Source organism: Tenrec ecaudatus, chromosome 3 (genome assembly GCF_050624435.1).
Source record: "Tenrec ecaudatus isolate mTenEca1 chromosome 3, mTenEca1.hap1, whole genome shotgun sequence".
In the NCBI taxonomy this organism is placed as follows: Eukaryota; Metazoa; Chordata; class Mammalia; order Afrosoricida; family Tenrecidae; genus Tenrec; species Tenrec ecaudatus.
The window spans coordinates 127,677,742-127,697,545 of NC_134532.1; the positions used below are offsets into that span (position 1 = coordinate 127,677,742).

At 43.3% G+C, this 19,804-nt stretch overlaps 1 pseudogene; it reads left to right on the forward strand.

Moving 5' to 3' along the window:
• Positions 1-10,537: 10,537 nt before the first annotated feature.
• LOC142443549 (glutamine synthetase pseudogene) lies at positions 10,538-11,746 on the forward strand (annotated as a pseudogene).
• Positions 11,747-19,804: the final 8,058 nt, after the last annotated feature.

Consider the following 19,804-nt stretch of genomic DNA (forward strand, 5'->3'; position numbering starts at 1 on the left):
GATGGAGGGTGGGGAGGAGAGAGTGGAGCACATCCTGGCCCACCAGGTCATGAAGATGATGTTCCCAATTAGGGCAGCCAGTCCACAGAGAGGACCACATGGCCAGCCCCAGTATGAGACATGACGTCCCTTACTGACCCATAGCCCTACAGGGGACAACAACGAAACAGTGTGGGAATTGCACCTGATCTGATCCCGTCACACCGAGGTAAAATACTAAGGGGGTGCAACAGAACAGCAAGGGAATGGAGCGGTGAGTTAACCATGGAGTGCTAAAGGTGGACTTTGGGGCCAGGGTTTGGTGGACTGGAAAACACTGCTAAAGGCCAAAAACTATCCTTGAACTAACTATAAGCTTGTCTTTCTTGTTGTGTTTTATAATTGGTTTTTGTTGTTGTTGTTTTGTTGTATATTGTTGCTTGGTTGTGCTCTGTCTTGTTTTTGTGCATGTTATTTCCGCAGGTCTGTCTAAATAAAATAGGCTAGATGAACAATCTGGAGGAGAAAACAATGGGACTGATAGTTCTGGGGGATATGGGAGAGAGGGGGGTGGGGGGAAAGGTAGTGGTGTTAACAAGCCCAGGGACAAGGGAACAACAAGTGATCCAAATCGGTGCTGAGGAGGGTGTGGGAGGCCTGGTAGAGCATGATCAAGGGTAATGTAACCAAGAGAAATTGCTGATACCCAGGTGGGAACTGAGCATGATAGTGGGACTTGAGGAAAGTCAAAGGAAATAGAGGAAAGAGCTGGGAGGCAAAGGACATTTATAAAAGTCTAGATAAAGGCATGTACATATGCAAATATATTTATATATGAGGATGAGGAGATAGATCTATGTGCATATATTTATAGGTTTAGTATTAAGGTAGCAGAAGGACATTGGGCCTCAAGTACTCTCTCAATGCAAGCATACTTTCTTCTATTAAATTGGTATTCTATGATGCTCACCTTCCCGACACAATACTGAAGACAAAGTAGGTGAATAAGTAAATGTGGTGAAGAAAGCTGATGGTGCCCGGCTATCAAAAGATTTAGCTTCTGGGGTCTTAAAGGCTTGGAGGTAAACAAGTGGTCATCTAGCTCAAAAGCAACAATGCCCACATGGAAGAAACACACCAGTCTGTGTGATCACAGGGTGCCAAAGGGATTAGTTATCAGGCATCAAAGAATAAAAAATCATATTATTGTGTGCCCATTTCCATGTTACAATTGCTGAAGACAAATGAGTGCATAAGCAAATGTGGCAAAGAATGCTGATGGTGCTCAGCAATCAAAAGATATAGCATCCAGGGTCTTAAAGGCTTGAAAGTAAACAAGCAGCCATCTAGCTCAGAAGCAACAAAACCCACATGGAAGAAGCACACCAGCCTGTGTGATCACAAGGTGTCAAAGGAATCAGGTAGCAGGCATCATCAGAACAAAAAATCTTATCATAGTGAATGAGGGGGGAGTGTGGAGTGGAGACCCAAAGCCCATTTGTAGGCCACTGGACATCCCCTTACAGAAGGGTCTCAGGGAGGAGACAGGCCAGTTAGGGTGTGATGTAGCAACAATGAAACATACAACTTTCCTCTAGTTCCTAAATGCTCCTCCCCCACCACTAGCATGATCCGAATTCTACCTTGCAAGTCTGACTAGACCAGAGGATGTACACTGGTACAGATAGGAACTGGAAACACAGGGGATCCAGGGAGGATGATCCCTTCAGGATCAGTGGTGTGAGTGACGATACTGGGAGGGTAGAGGCAGGGTGGGTTGGAAAGGGGGAACCTATTACAAGGATCTACATGTGACCACCTCCCTGGGGGACGGACAACAGAAAAGTGGGTGAAAGGAGACGTCTGACAGGGCATGATATGATAAAATAATAATTTATAAATTATCAAGGGTTCATGAGGGAGGGGGTAGCAGGGAGGAAGGGGAAAAATGAGGAGTTGATGCCAGAGGCTTAGGTGGAGAGTGGATGTTTTGAGAATGATGAGAGCAATGAGTGTACAAATGTGCTTTACACAACTGATGTATGTATGGATTGTGATAAGAGTTGTATGAGTCCCTAATAAAGCAATTTGTTTTAAAGTGGAGGGGCAGTGACAAAGTGGAAGACTCTCAGGAGATGAATCAGCCCAGGGGCTGCATTGGAGGGCTCAAACACTAGAACAGGCATGAGAACGGCACGGGTCTAGGTACTGTGTTCTGTTGCACACAGGGAGGCTGTGATTCAGAACCACGCGATGCACACCTAACAACAGCAACAACAGATGTACTGCCAAGGAAAGGATGCTTTGTTCTTCTCAGGTTTACATATGAACAGGTTTAAACTACAAATTAGGGAGGGGTCACTCTTTAATGGTTAGTAGAAAACATAATTTGCTTCAATGAGAACAAAAGACAAGTTAAAACACCCCTTAAATAGCACCCCTGAGTTTGCTGTGAGGAATGTGGCCTACACAACGGTGCTTGCCTCAGGAGGCTAGTGAGAGTAGAAATCTTGCCAAGCCATGTACCCCGATGTGGCCTGTTCTGCCCAGAGGAAGAAGCAACTTGCCCAGGTTCTCCCAAAGATACCTTTGAACTAGCGGAAGCCACGATGTTAAAATAATGCTTGGTGTTGTCTAAGTCTCTGGAAACAGAAACTTGCATGTGTGTAAGGCTATACACCCACCAGCACTGAGTCAATTCTGACTCGCAGTGACTTCCCGGGCAGGGTAGAATTGACCTTGTGGGTTGTAACTTTTTACCAGAGTAGAAATCCTCATCTTTCTTCCATGGAGCAGCTGGTGGTTTTGAACTGCTGACCTCAAGCATCCCAATTTATCATCCACTATGCCACAAATGCTCAACGAGTATGGCTATAGGGGTATAAATCAGTGCAAACTCTCTCTCTGTGTAGAGCAGTTCAAACCGCTACTGGCGTTGCTGGTGTTCTGACTCATAGCCACCCCATGTGACACGAATCGAACTGTCCTCTGGGGCTTTCTAGGCTGTAATCTCTTTTTACGGAACAGTTGTGTTGCCATATAATTCACATATCATACAATTCAGTCACTCAGTCATATTTAGAGCGCTGACTCCTTTCTTGTACTCGTCATCGGCAACCAAAAGCCACTCCCACCTCCTCCCCCTTCTTCCCACCTCCCTTGGAACCATCAATGTAATCACCGTCTCTGGAGCTCTACTCATCCTGGATCTCTGATACAGAAAACCATAGAAATAAGACATTATTCACAATCCTGGGATCACTAAGCTGCCAGCCCACCAGACATTGCATGGGAGAAAGCTGGGGCTGCCTGCTTCCATGGAGATCGTAGCGATGGAAACACCATGGTGCAGTTCTACTCTGTCCAATAAGGTTGTGATGGACTGGAATGGACTCAATGGCAGTCAATTTATGGTTCTTGGTTTCTATTCGTGAGAAGACAGGCATCAACAAGGAAATCAAAGCAGAGAATAATTTAGTTATATAAAAGTTAACACCTGCCACGAGGGTTCCTTATGAAAAGCCTTCACATGTTCCATCGTCTTGGATCTTTATTTTTTGTTTTTTTTCGTCTTGGATCTTTCTTTTTTGTTATTTTCGTCTTGGATCTTTCAAGTCACATTTTTTTTAGGACTTTATTTTAAGATTACTGCATTTGTGCTTTTAAAATGTGTCCACGAAAAATCTAACTCTTCTCTCTTCACAAGATGGAGCCTAATACTCCACCTCTTCAAGGTGGACTGGATTTGGAGACCCTTTCAAAGAGAATATGGTGCAAGTGATGCAATATGAATGCACAAGATCAATAATGAAGCCCACAGCTGGTGGTTGGCTTTTGATCTCTCACAGTACGCATTCTAGAGGGAAGCTGGCTGCCATGTTGTGAGAACACCCAAGCTGTCTGTAGGGTGGCCCACAGACTGAGGCCTCCGACCTACAACCAACATTAACTTGCTAGTCACAAGACTCAAGTTTATAGCCTGTTTCAAGTCCTCAAATGACTATAGTCCTGCCTGATATCTAAACTATAACCTTGCCAAAGACCACCACCCAGAACTGTGCAGCTAAATTTTTGTCCAACTCTTGACTCACAGAAAATATGAGGATGAAAAATATTTATTGTTATTTTAAGCCTCTAAATTTAGAGTAATTTAAAAATACAATAATAGATAATTAATACAGATATGTATTAATTCATTTTCCTTCATTTTATCATAAATAAGCACTAACTCAACTTCAACTTAATAGTATACATGATTGACATTTTTGCACTATCTGATAATATAAAATAATGTATTGGATTGAAGTAGAGGATTTACAGTAGTTATTAAATAGAATGTAATATTAAAGTGGGTCCAGAGCATTTTTGCTTTTAACATTTTTTATATGACTCTGGACCTCAAGTTTCATTTGGAAAAAACATGTTTTGATATCTTTTAATACTCATAGACCCTTGCCTCAGAAAACACTCACACATTTTGCATACAGTTTCAGGGGTATGACGGCCCTTGAGAAATCTGAGGATGGGAGCCGGAGGGGCATGGAATTAGTGTTGGGAGAGCAAGAGCCTGAGATTCATGGGTTCGATGGAGAGTTTCCATTTTAAGTACAATTTATTCCTGGAAACATAGAGCTAGCCTTTCCCACCTATGCAACGTCATGACATCCACATAGAAAATGACCATTGTTGTAGGACTAAGCAGAGGGCAGAGGGCAAGGAGTTTCTGCTTTTCAGATTCAGCCCAGGTGCTTAGGAAAGTCTAATGTCACTGACCATATGCAGCCCATTTGTAGCACATTTGATAAGCCCCACTATTTTGAAAGTCCTTGCCATTGGTAAGTGCAAGGGCAGTGAGTTGTTTAATGTGGTTCTTTCCTGCATGGATCTGGTGAGAAGGTGGGTAAAATACTGATAGGGTTCATCTGTGAGTAATAGTGATGAAGAGTCCCTGCAATGCCATCTTGCTGTGTATGAAACGAGACCTCTGAGAAGCACAAGTATGATCTATTTCCAGCAAGAGCTAGGAGTAGGACTTGTCCTCTGGACCTGAGATCCCTGTGCAGTGACCCTCCTGGGCCCGGAGGACAGCTTTACCATCAGAGGAGCAGCAACAAAACCAGGAGGCAGAGCCTGGAACGGAGGGTCCCAGTGAGCAAGTAAAGCTGAATGCTTTTTGTGCAGGTGGCTGGTTTGTGGAGTGGGTGCCTCTGGGCACTTAATTGGGGGAGCTAAGTTTCCTGATCCTTTGAAGTGGAGCTGAGTGCCTGGGAGCTGAGGCTCACTGGAGTGTGGTACTGCTGGGAACTTAATTCAAGGAGCTGGGTTTGCTGGCTCATAGAGCTTGAGTGGAATATTTTTCTGGTTGTGGCTTCCAGTGGAGTGGTATGCCCCTTTGGGCATTTATTAGCAGACCTGAAAGAATTCTCTAACGTGTCCTGATGATAAGCAACTACTCTGAGTATTTCTCACTGGCATTACAACTTGTTAATTTCCTTCATGAACCCTTTAATCATGATTTTTGTCTCTGAGTTCTGTGAATCCATTTGAACAGATCTTAGAACACAGAGAAATAAAATAAAGAACACTAATTAAGACATCCCAGCACATCCCCTATGGAAGGGTCACGGGGAGGTAAGCAGCCAATTAGGATACAGTGTAGCAATGATGAAACATACAACTTTACTCTAGTTCCTAAATGTTTCCTCCCCACCCCACTATCATGATCCCAATTGGACCTTACAAATCTGGCTAGACCAGAGGATGTACACAGGTACAGATAGGAACTGGAAACACAGAGAATCCAGAACAGATGATCCCTTCAGGACCAGTGGTCAAAGTGGTGATACCAGGAGGGTAGAGGGAAGGTGTGGTGGAAAGGGGGAACTGATTACAAGGATCTACATATAACCTTCTACCTGGGGGATGGACAACAGAAAAGTGGGTGAAGGGAGTCATTGGACAGTGTAAGATATGACAAAATAATAATAATTTATAAATTATCAAGGGTTCATGAGGAAGAGTGGTTGGGGTGGGAGGGGGAAAACGAGGAGCTGATACCAAGGGCTCAAGTAGAAAGCAATTGTTTTGAGAATGATGATGGTAACAGATGTGCAGATGTGCTTGACACAATGGATGGATGTATGGATTGTGATAAGAATTGCATGAGCCCCCAATAAAATGATTTACTTAATAAAAAACACATTGCTGTCAAGTTGGTTCCAATTCCTAGTGACCATGCACTAACAAACCATCATTACCGAAGCAGAACCTCCCTTAGAGTGACTGGTGGGTGCAAACCGCTGACCTTTGGGTCAGTAGCCAAGGACTTAACCATTGGGCCATCAGGGATCCTTTCAAAAATCCTTACCCAAACGAAACCAAGCTCACTGCCACTAGCTGATTCTGAGCGCATCAGTGATTCTATATAAAGTCCCCAATGCTAGCAATCTTTTCAGCAGCAGCTGGCCCCTTCTTTCTTCCTCAGAGTAACCTGTGGGTCCAACATTCACCCAACAGTATCCGCAGACCTCCTTTCAAAGAGCCTTTGAAAAACCATGCATAGCCACCCTACAGGACAGGGTAGAATTGCCTCTGTGAGTGAAAAATCCTTAGAGTGGCATAAGTAATCCAAAGAGCATAAAGCAAGCCTTGGATATCTTTATGCAAGAAATATCTATGGATGACTACAGAATGCCAGACTTTGCTAAATGCCTAATAAATTGTCCAGGGTCACTCGTTTCTTCACTGTCAAAGTTAAACAGGCTTTTTGTTTTTAAAAAAGAACAAGATGGCCAAGATAAAGTAGGAGAATCACAGACATATGTACATAATTTGGGTGAGTTGGTAGGTGGAACGCTTAAAACAATGGTTCCAATCTCTGAGTCACCTTGTTGCACTATTTATTAGTCAGGCTACTGATGTGTCACAGACTCGAAAAGATTAGGAAACATTGACTTAAGAAAAAAAGGAACAGGACTAGAGGCTTCTGATTTAAAGTGGCAGATTGAAAAATATTGCGTGACACTTAACAAAATTAGTAAAAATAAAAACAAGAAGATTATCAAGTATTCATTAAGTGCTTACCAGCAACTTACCATTAAGAGCTTTGCACGTATTAGCTCATTTAATCCTAGTAACTCTTTGTGAAAGACTTGGCAGATTGGGAAACTAGCATCACAGAAGTTAAATATCTTACTCCAAGTCTCATAGCAAGCAAAGTGGCTGAGGCTGAGTCAACTCCAGAATTCAGGCCTTTGTATTATGCAAAGTCCACGGCAGCAAAAATTGAAAGAGGCATAATCTTTGCAATCAGAAACACATGATTGTAGGATGAAATGATGATAAAAGACATAGCCATACGCCAGCCGTAAGCTTTCCAGAAACATGATGCAAAGTTCACAAAAATCTAAGAATTCCAACAGAAACCTTCCAAGTATGGAAGAAAGACACTGAGCTGATTTCACTATCCTACTTCTTTTTGAATAGGTGGGTAGCAAAAGGAATGAGGTGCTCCAGCACCCACAAATGGAGGCCTACCTGGTGGCGCAGCTTCAGAGACGCTGGGCTGCTGCTAAGCTCCAGATGGGTCACTCCATGGGAGAAAGAGGAGGCTACTTGATCCTGCAAAGATTCACAAGCATTTCTTAGCTGTTCCATGACAGAAATGTCTTCCCCGGCTTTCTGAGTGTTGACAGAGGTTTCTTCCCTCTCATGTATTATCTGTATTTTTTATCTTTATACGAATAGGATCTTATCCTTACCACCTTTAAAAATAAAAATTGCAAATAACCAAACTTAAGAGTCAGAAAAAATATTTACAGCCTCAGAACTTTACATAGGGTCTCTGTGAGTTAGAATTGACTCAGTGGCAGTGGGTGGTGGATGGTGATGATGGGTGGTAGGGGATGGGTGTATCTGTAAAGGGTTTTCCCATTACCTGAGAGGGAAACATCTCTGTGAAAACTTTTAGAAACTGAGATAGTGTGAAGTAAAGAAACAATTACCATTCCTTTGTTTGGAAAGAAATTCTGAGTGTTCTAAGACTCAAAAATTAACCTAAGAAATCATAGCAAAATATACATAAAACCTAAAATAGCTCTAACATATGGTGCTCACAGGCTGAGATGCTGAGAGCGAATCCTGGACAGGAGCTTGGGGAACCACATTCCCCACTCAGGGTGCTTGCTGTCTCTTTAAAGCCTCCTAATGAAACGTAATAAATGCTAGTTTTGATCTTTGCCCCTTTAAAAAAAATAAAACAAAAATCCTCCTTGAAAAAACGCAGCGCCATCAAGTCAATTCCAACTCAAAGTGATTCTATAGTGGCAAATGCAAATTAGAGACAGGTTTCTTCTATCACATATATGTATATATAATATATATTAAACTTCATAAATAAACCAAATGAAAGAAAGAAACAAGTTGTAAGGCTCATCCACATTTCTCCTTCCATAGCTTGACACGGATGAAGAGTCACTAGTAAGGCTCAAAAGTGTTTTCATCCGGTCTTCTTTCCTGCAGGCTTATCAGGAGGACCCCACTGCTTCGTTGGGTAAAGTGCTGCTGTAAGAGCGATTTTATGTGTACATTTTGGAAATCTCTTTTTAAAAGCCAATCGGCAAAGCAATTATTCCTAAGCTAATTGGGAATTCATTGCATGAAGAACCACATAGTCCGGATACAGAATTCGTGTTTCTAGTTTCCTCACGTTTATATCTTGGCGTTCTCCGACATGCCCGCGACTCCACGGAGGTTGTAATCCAGTGCCCTGTTAGTGTTCAGAGAGCCCACCGAGAACTGCTAATGAGCCACAAGAGACCTGACTCAGTGTTCAAAAACTGTCAGCGATAGAGTCGTCCTTTGATTTGCTAGTGAAGATATGCCTGCTGTCAGGTGAAAGTACTTTTGGGATAACAAGGAGGTGCAGTATTCCCTGATAATAAGAATTTGACAACTGTAGATACATAATTAACACCGCCATAGCCAGAAGATTGAAAGAGACAAAAATCTTGATGTGCATTTTCCATTCAAGATCTTGCAATGCGCCTTCCTCAGACGACTCTCCTCCTTTTAAGTGAGCTCACTGCCAGGGAAAAGAAATGGTCATCTGAAACACAGGAAGAGACTCTCAGTTGTGTCAGAGAGGGAGGGAACTTGAATGTGCCCCTCTAGCGGCTCTTCTTCCTCAATGGTCCTCAGAGCATCACCACAGCTGTGAGGGGGGTAGGGACTGAGCAGTGTTTCGTTTTGTGGTACACTGGGTCACCATGAGACAGAACAGACTGGACAGCACCAAACAATGGCAAATTACTGGGAATTCACATCTTGAAACGTTATTTTTTATAGCAGCCCTCACATTTACAGTTTATCAGTAAGTATAAGCCTCTTATCAAGCAGTATAAAGGGTCCGAAATGTTATCCGACTTGCAAAGTAACAAGTTAGCCTGTTAATGTTTTGTAGATGTTGCCAAAAGACCACAGAGTTTTGAGTTAGGAACAAAGGACACTAACACCTATAATAGCTATACCAGTCTATTTTATTTTCTTAATCCAGTTGCCCAGACTCCAATTCCTGAAAGGCAGTGCAAAGAAGGCCCACGCAATGGATTGCTTTACAGGAATTTAAATCATTATAGAACCCTATGCATACCCATCCTTTGCTCCAGAGTGAGTCAGATCCTCTACCTCCCTAGACTGCGCCCTCTAGAAGCGTTCTAGAAAAGATACTACAGAATAAAGGTCTGAGAGACGGGTGGAGAGTCTAATCCTGTGTTATTCCTGGTTTTCCAGAGAAACAAGTCCAAAGATAATTATATGTGTATAAGGAAGAACTTTATATAAAAGAACAATTGTATATTAAGAAAACATCCCAGCCCAGATCAAGTCCGTCAGTCTGATATTAGCCCATATGCCTGATCCTAGTCCATAAATTCCTCTTCGACTCATACAGCACATGCAATGATGCTGAATGCAGGGTCACAGACCAGTGGATGGAAAGTCTTATGGATCCAGTGGCGGTAGAAGCATCTCAGTGCTGGCTCCTCCAGCTCTCTGAGTGTCTTCTTCATAGGCAGGTGAAGCAAAGAGAGAGTGTGCTCCACCTCCATGGAGAAAGAGAGGCATTCCAGGATCCTCATGAGAAGGCCATGCCTATAAGGAGGCACCCCTCGACCTATTTATCAAGTTGACATGAAATTATGTCAACTCACAACACCCCGACCATAAATCACACATTCAAATGTGTGTCACCTCTTCTACCTTAGTTACTACTACCATCCGTTTTCACTGGTGCTGCTACAATAGGGTTCTAAATTATCTTTCTCTCCCCACTCTCATTTCCCTATAATCATTCTACACAGAATCCATTTTTCTTCAGCATGGTCAGAGTCCTACTCTTAAAATAACTATCAGACTTTGTCTTAAAAATCTAGTCTCGAGAGCTGAGCATGGGAGTGGAGCCAAGCTCGTAAGCCGCCCACCTGGCCGCCTCGCCGCTCCTCACCTCGCTCTCGCCGCCTGCCCTCCCTCCTGCCGGCCGCCAGCGCAGAACACCTTCCACCATGGCCACCTCGACAAGTTCCCACTTGAACAAAGGCGTCAGGCAGATGTACATGGCTCTGCCTCAGGGCGACAAAGTCCAAACCATGTATATCTGGATCGATGGCACTGGAGAAGGGCTCCGCTGTAAAACCCGAACCCTGGACTGGGAGCCAAGTGTGTGGAAGAGTTGCCCGAGTGGAATTCTGACGGCCCCAGCACGTTCCAGTCGGAAGGCCCCAACAGTGACATGTATCTCATCCCTGTTGCCATGTTCCGGGACCCGTTCCGCAGGGACCCCAACAAGCTGGTGTTCTGTGAAGTCTTTAAGTACAACCGAAAGCCTGCAGAGACCAATTTACGGCACACCTGTAAGCGGATTATGGACATGGTGACCAGCCAACACCCCTGGTTTGGAATGGAGCAGGAGGACACCCTCATGGGGACAGATGGGCACCCCTTTGGTTGGCCTTCCAATGGCTTTCCTGGACCCCAAGGTCCGTATTATTGTGATGTGGGGGCAGGGACATTGTGGAGGCTCACTACCGGGCCTGTTTGTATGCTGGCATCAAGATTGGAGGGACGAATGCCGAGGTCATGCCTGCCCAGTGGGAGTTCCACATAGGACCCTGCGAGGGAATCGACATGGGGGATCATCTCTGGGTGGCCCGCTTCATCCTACACCGTGTGTGTGAAGACTTTGGAGTGATAGCAACCTACGATCCTAAGCCCATCCCTGGGAACTGGAACGGTGCAGGCTGTCATGCCAACTTCAGCACCAAGGCCATGCGGGAAGAGAATGGTCTGAAGTACATTGAGGAGTCCATCGAGAGGCTAAGCAAGCGGCACCAATACCACATCCGCGCCTACGACCCCAAAGGGGGCCTGCACAACGCCCGGCGCCTCACGGGATTCCACGAAACCTCCAACATCAACGACTTTTCCGCCGGCGTGGCCAACCGAGGCACCAGCATCTGCATTCCCCGGATGACCGGCCAGGAGAAGTAGGGTTACTTTGAAGACCGCCGCCCCTCTGCCAACTGTGACCCCTTCGCGGTGACAGAAGTTCTCATCCGCACGTGTCTTCTCAACGAGACCGGCGAGGAGCCCTTCCAATATAAAAACTAAGCGGACTAGACCTCCAGCCGACAGGCCCCTCCCAGCTCTTCACCCCACACCCATGTTTCCCCCTCTCCCACTCGTTCCTACTAGCTGTAACTCAGAAGACAGAATATCAAGGTTTTTTTTATTCCTTGTGCCCCCCCCCAAAAAAAATCTAGTCTCCAGTGACCTCCCATACCTCTTTAAAATAACATCCAAGTTGCATGTGGCATGAAGTCATGTGTGTTGTAGCCCAGACGTCTTATTTGACCTGAACTCTTGCCATTTCTCTCTTTCACGATTCTCCTAATTCCTGGCCCTGTTTCTTCACATCTGAGACACTTTCCCAAAGTCTCACCCTTCATCTGCTCCTTCCTGACTCCAGAATCACATTGTTCATTTGTCTTCTCTATGGTGGCAGTTAAAGCTGTATATATATATATTTGGGGTTGAAAAGGATCGTGGAATAATTCTACTATCTTTTAATTTCACTTTTCCATGAAATTTTGAAGCTGTGTAGTACACTGAGTTTTAATTTCAATTATTACTCATCTTGGGGCGGGGGGACAAGGTGGTTTCCTTTCTGAACCAACTAAGGCAGTAAAATGGTTTTCTGCATCATGAAGTTTCCTAAACTTCTCTTTATTTAAACATTATTTGTTTTACACATATACAAGGGGGTACCCCAAAAAACCAGAGTTGTGATGGGCAAAGCGGAGTTTCATAACGATGCACTTTTCCCACTAGGCAAGCATTGAAGAACTCTCTCTGAGTTAGTGCACACAGTGGCATCACCTGGGAAGGTTCTCTCTGCTCACAGTGAATTTTGTCAATAAACAGTTTTGTTCAAACCTCATTTTTTTGTGATGGCCGATTTGAGTGCATCTGTGAAATTGTGTTTCCTGCTCCAGAAAAATGCCACAGAAATGGTTGTGATGTTGAACACAGGTTTCAAGGACAACATTGTAGAAAATCTCAAGTGTACAAGTGGTTTTCTCATTTCAAAAAAAGGTGAAATGTAGACCTATGACAAAACTCCTGGGCGTCCATCAATTTCCCAAAGTGATGAAAATGTCGGCTTCTAGTGCATTTGGAGTTTGTTCAACCAGGTCAGACTGTTAACCAAGCTTTCTATTTGGAGCTTCTGAAAAGATAGCATAACAGTGTGCAACAAAAGAGACTTGGTTTGTGGCAGACAGGTTTTGTCATCATGGCAATGCACCTGCTCACACAGCCTTCTGAGCGTGTCAGTTTGGGGCAAAATACAACATGCTTCTCGCCAAACACACCTTACTCATCTGACCTGGCTCCGTTTGACTTATTTTTCTGCAAATGAAGGACATGAAAGAACAGCAATTTGACAACTTAAAAGAGGTGAAGGAAAACATGAGGGAGGTGCTGTCAGCCATCTAAACAGATGAGTTGGAAAAATGTTTCCAAGAATGGAATTGTAATTTTGGCAAATGTATTAAGTGTAATGGAGAGTTCTTCGAAGGTGATAAGGTTGTTTGGTAAAAAATTTTAAATACATAGCTTTGGGGGAAAATCTATTTTGTGGGCGTACCCCAAGGTAGTTAAATGTATACTGCATTCTCTATATGTTAAAGTCTGTGTTTCATTATATCAACATCTGAAAGGTATACAGTTTTCTTTCTGTTGTCTGTTGTTTCTGGCGGTTCTTGCCCATAGTAACTTATCCATTTGACTGACCATTTGTCTTTGAAAGGTTTATGTGGGAAATCTCTGAGACCTGGCATGTAGGTGGGTTCCATCACAGGGGTTTCATGTTCATTTTGTCTGTGTTTGCAGGAGTGTTTCTAGGCCTCGAATGCTTTAGGCTAAATTAAATGTTTAAGCTTTTTTTTTTTTAACTTCCCAGAAGATGCGAATTTGGCTTTCAAATTTCATTTAGGAGGAGCTTGTGGTTGAAATCATTCAGGGATAGCTTTGTCTTTGGCCCATAACCTGCTCTATCTATGCGATGCAAAGCAACTCCTGCGCTTCTTGCAACCCCTTGGTTTGGGGTAACGAAAGGAGCAGAGCGGGTTTGCTGTGTGCTCCCACCTAGACGTTTACACTTGAGGACAACCCTCTGAGGTCCGGTTTCACTAGGTAGTCACCAATGTATGTCAGCTGGGTTTTGTCTTCAGCCTTTCACACGCCACATGGCCTTGTAGGTTCACTCTCACGGTTCTAGTTACCTTTTGTGTTATTATTGCCTTCACATCAATTATTCCCTATTATTTTCTTATTCACTTTCAGTAGTACTAGACTTTGATCCTTTATTTATCTACCTATTTATTTATTTTAACCATTTTATTGGGAATTAATAGATATTTCATTCCATAGTTCAATCACATCAAGCAGTATTGCACAATTGCTTCCACAATCAGTTTCTAAAAATTCGTTTCCTTCTTGAACTCCTTGACAATAGCTCCCTTCTTACCCGTACCTCACACCATAACCCCTCCCCCTCCCCCCTTCCCCCCAAGCCTTATTCTACTTGCTGTCCCTACAGGTTCATCAATCCTGGGTTTCATATACTGAAAAGCAGGAAAAAATAACACAAATTCAAGAGGGTAACTCCCAGTGACATAACACATCTGAGACGAACCCCCATATGAACTAGCACACAACAACAAACAAATACAGAAAATGTTGTTAACCAGATGAGGACTAACCTGCATCAGAGGGGGTGACAACTGACAAAGTTTTAACCGTTCAAATTGGGTTTATTCTTTTGGTCTTCTATGGGCATCTCTTCAAAGCACTCTGTTTACTGACCGCTTTCCTCCCATCCCTCTGTTATGCATAGAGGGAAATCACTGGAGCCATGTTTCCAGGTAGATCCCACAAAGGTAGCTTGGGCTCTGTAATCCGTAGCCTTCTGCAAAGCAGAATATCACAATGTAGGCTCTGAGACTATTTCCTCCTTTGACTTCCCATTATGTGATGTATAATCCCTCAGTGACTGGTGTTGGTGTGCTTCTTCCATGTGACACTAATTCTTTAAAACTCATACGCAGCCATTTACATGAACACAGGTACAGCATTTGTAGTTCTTTTCAGCATGAAGTATAGTAGAAACACGTGGCCAGCAAAATTACAGACGTGAATCTCAGAAAGGATAGCATGTTTATAAAATCTCTTGCCTGTTCTCCAATCCTATCCGCCAATCCTGCTGTAGCAGAAATCAGTACCTTCCTGAACTTTTGAAATCGGCTCTAAGTCAGTGATTCTCAACCTGTGGGTCGTGACCCCTTTGGTGCTTGAACGACGCTTTCACAGGGGTTGCCTAAGACCATCGGAAAACACAAAAATAGTTCACAATGTATAATTACATATTGTCTTGTGATTAATTATGATGCTTTAATTATGTTCAATTTGTAATTAAACTACATTGTGCATATCAGATGTTTACATTATGATTCATAACAGTAGCAAAATTACAGTTATGAAGTAACATTGAAAATAATTTTATGGTTGGGGATCCCCACAACATGAGGAACTGTATTAAAAGGTCGTGGCATTAAGAAGGTTGAGAACCACTGTTCTAAATGGTTTTGTCATGTTTCAGGCATTTTCTACTTAAAAATACTCAACAACGCCCTGTTGATAGAGCTCAGGCTCTAGCATTGTCCCATCTTAACTCAAATCATGTTCAGCCACTTTTCTAAACACATACTGTCGTATAATACTGAGATAATCATTTCTATATATGGCTTTGAGCCATAATCCACTTTGTCATATCCCCATTTGGGATGTACTCTAAATTCTTGCTTCCGGGTTCATGGTTATAATCCTATTTTGGAAGCTCTCTGTTACAGGATTAGGTGCGGTGTATTCCTACTCTCTACTAGAGGGTGTGACTTAACGTCTTCCTTGGGGAGATGGTCTGCTGAAAGATGAAAACCACACCTCCGTCAAAGCTTTCCATTTTGGGACCTCCATTTCTGGACTGAGCACTGGACGAGCAAGAAGACCTGTTTTGACTTTCTGATCTATTTGGCTTCTAGCTCGGGAGCCTGCATTTGGCTTGCCTCTGCCTGACCTTCAGATTTGGGACTTAACAGCAGCCACAGAATGTGAGACATTTCCTTAAAATTCCGTGAGTTGCTGTGAGACTACAGCGAATCATAGAACCCACGGTTATGAGGGTATGCACTAAAGGGAGGAGGGGTGGGGGACATGACGGGACATCTGTAATTAATCTTCACTCCCCGGGACTCACTCACTACCATCGCGTGGATTCCAACTCGTGTGGCCCCTACACAGCGGGGAGAGTCCCCTCACCGCCCCCCCCCCCCCCCCGTGTGTTTCAGAGACGGTAACTCTTGACGGAGTTGAAAGCTCTGTCTTTCTCCTGTGGGGCAGGTGGTGCTTTCTAATCGCTGATCTTTCTGTTAGCTGCTCCTCCCAAACAAACAAGCAAGTAAACAACCCCAAACCTAAACTCGGTGCCACGGAGTCGATGGCAACTCACAGCTGCCCTGTGCGGTGAGGCAGAGCTATCCCTGGGAGGTTCAGGCACGGTAGGTCTTACGGCAGTGGAACGGCCCCTCTAGTCTGGCACGAATGTTTCTAAAAGAAGTGATTTTTTAAAAAAAAATTCTCATCTGTAGATTATCAAATGGTTTTATACATCCATGCTTTTGTTCACACAGGCCCTTCTACTTGTGTGTGCTTTTCTTGTTGTGGGCATTTTATCCTCATGCTCCACAGAGGAGCGTTAGATTCTGCACCTCCCTGGCACTAGGGCGAATCCATCCCGCAAGCCCTAATGTTGGCATCTCTAACGCTATGTTCCATGTGAACAGTTCGTTTGCACGGTCCCTTCCCCAATAGGAATATGAGGCTGAAAAACAGTGAAGGAGCATGGTTTCGTTTGGAATGTTCTAGCCTTGCTACATGACCAGTGCTTAATCAACAAATGAATGGGGCTGTACCAGCTTTATCCGTCTATGAGGAAGCTTTCTGTTGGAAACTCCCATCTGCGCAGCATAGCCACGGCAGTGTAGAGGTCAAAGGCACTTTAGAGCCATCAGGAGAGTCTTTTTTCTTAGGAGACCAACCATCAAAATGGAGTGTACGCTGGTTGTGAAAATGAATGCTATCAGTTCACCGCTTACTGAATACCAGTCAGGACACACCAGGACTGTGCATACTTTCATTTCCCCACCACCCTATAAATTAGCATTATCCTCCTCATTGTCTACAGGCGTTCATCAGCTGTACCAACTCACGTTTTTCATCTGAAATGATGTCAGAGGTTCAAATTATGGGGCATGTTCATGGCCCCTGGCACCTTCTTCTTCAGCCGCTCCTGGCTGTCGTGGAAAGGAAAAGGTTTTATTGCCTCCTTAACACCTTCTGATTCCTCTAGACTCTTAATTTTTCTCCCCTTGGTCTGTTGTGGACTCCAAGCCTCTGTGCAGTTTCTTTCTTTTTTTTTTTTTTAATCAAAATGGTGGCAAATGGTTTTGTAACGCTCACGTACTGAGGACTGCTCCTTTTTAGAAAACAATTCTTACTTTTGCCACTCTGGCTTATTAAGGGCACCAGATCATTTTTATATCTTTAAACATATATTTTAGATATTAAAAAATTCATGGATAATGGAATGAAAACAGATGGAAATTTTCCCATGAACTTTGTGAAGCCCTGTCATATTTCCTATTACACCGTGTCAACCAAATCTAAGCAATTAACGGCTTCAAGCATTATCTGATTCAATGCAATTTCTTCCATCATAACAGTTTGACTAATTCTGAGATTGTTTCTCTCATATTGCTTTATATAAAGATGTGTAACTGTACAGGTCTTTTACTTCCTGCAGAAACCATTTTCTAACTTTCTCAGCGTCTACTTAATTTCCCCCCATGGGAAATGGAGATAGTTAGTAGCCTCGTTTTTTTATAAGTCACTAATTGGAGACAATTAGCTGCATATAGATTTAGTATTTCAATCTAGGCTTCTATAACTCAACATTTTTAAAAACAGTTTTATTGAGATATCATATAACTCATCATTTAAATATATGAAAGAGAGGGGTGCATTCACCCCCATTATCCATTTTAAACGTTTTCATTACCGTTGTAACCACTATTATTAGCTTTCCATTTTCCCTCAACCTCCCTGTCATAACCCTGAGAAACTAAAACTGAGTTGCAGGTCTATAGATTCACCTATCCTGTACTTCATATAAAGAAAACAGTCAAAATTAATACAAATAAAGGCAAATCTACAATAGAATAAAACACCAAAAAGGCTCAATCCAAAAGATGGCAGAAAGTAATAAAAGCTAGAACAAGTTAAAATGGGTAAAAAGGGAAAACAAATGGTCAGAAGTTCAATTTTAACCAAACTATATCTGCAATAATCCACTTGTCAGTACCCTCTGTCTGGGGACAAGGATGTTCACATCCTTGGGTCAACAGCCTGAGGACCTTCAGGGGAGGCTTAGTCGGAGGGAAGGGGGTGTGGGGGGGGACTCTAAATGGATTTTGGGCTTTCACTGTCATGCATAGTGTTTGCAAACCAGGTGTTCAGATTTTATGTTCTAGTCCAGTCTCCACTGATTCTGGATGTCATTGTTAGTGATTTTTTCTCGCACTGGCTGGTATGTTTCTTCCAGGCGGACAGCTGACATCTCACTCCCATGGCTGCCTGTTTCGAGACAAGCCTTTAAGACCCCAGGCACTCTTCGTTCTGACAGCCAGGCAGCAAGACTTCTTTATTACACTTTGCTCTGGCACCATATCTTCAGCGATCACTTCCTGAGGGCAAGGATCCAGCAGCTCCCATCATATAACCGAATTGTTCTTTGATTAGAATTCATGAGCTCCCTTAGTATACCCATAGTCACTGGTCTGCTTTAGAGACAGCACTGTCTGTTCCTCGGGAAATAAAGTAAATACCCCGCGCAACATTTAGTAATTCTATTAATAATACCATTGATTTGGCCAATAGTATAGTATAGAGAAAAGGAAAATATACCCACATCAAAAAGCTTTTTAGGCTAAAAAACATGGATTGTTGACTTGTGCAGATGAAAAGCTGACATGACTGAACATTCTATGTGAAAACAGTGACAGTTGGGCCCAGGGCAAAACTTTCTGATGCTAACTCACCATGTCTGGAGGACGGAGATACACTTATGGTAACAATTTGTTTTAGAAGACTTGATACCACACGAATCCATGAGAGCTGGAGATTGGCGATGTCTCAAATGTTCACCTCTTCCCAGGGGTTCTTCTACCCCGTCCTCCGACCCCATCCTCCCTTGAGAACGTTCCCTCACAGCCCTGGGCTCTGTTCTTCACCCAGCATCACAGAGAAACCCTAGAGTTTTTCAGAAACTGTCTCACATAGTGGTGGGTGCTGTGTGGTCCAAGGTCAGGCAGAGCCCAGCCAAGCACATGGTCCAGGGCCAGGAGCCAAACATGTCCCAAGGTCATAGCACGGTGTCTCACTTCTCCCAAAGCTCAGTCAGGAAATAAAGATGTGACTTTCCAGAGGAGGTGGTTGGTGTGAGTACTGTATCGTGGTCCCACCCTGTGTCCAAAGAAAACAAAGAACAGTGTCCCAAGGCACATCCGCTACTAAGATAGAGTCCAAGTGTCCCAACACAATCAAGGGTATGGCTTGGTTCACACCCTCTGCTGAGGTCAAGCCTTAATCCCAACGTAATCCTGTCCATTAGTAGAGCAGAGGATTCCCTCCAAAATGAGACTATGCCCACATGTGAACAAAGCCCAGAATTAGATCACATAAAGAAGTATGGCTAGGAGGGCCATGCTAATGGACTATATAATTCAATAAGAACCAAACATGTGGTTAAAGTTTCGTTTCTCTGAACATTGGTGGAGTTATCATCCCCCTGATCAAATACTGATTAAGAGCTCATACAAGTCTCAGTAAATGGAGAAGACATCAGGGAAATTCAGAGTTACCCTTAGGCAAACATTATTTGAATTGTTGCAAACATGATTGCAGACAGTTATCCAGACAGACAGATGTCAAAAGTAATGGGGAAGTACAGTGAGAAATGGTATATTTGAATTGTCTCAAAGTATCCCCTCATAAAATATCATTTTTAAGTAACAAAGGGGAACCTAGTAACTTTGTTAGCAGAAGCTTAGCAGATGCTACATTAATTAGGTGAACATTAAATCACTAGGGTGATAGG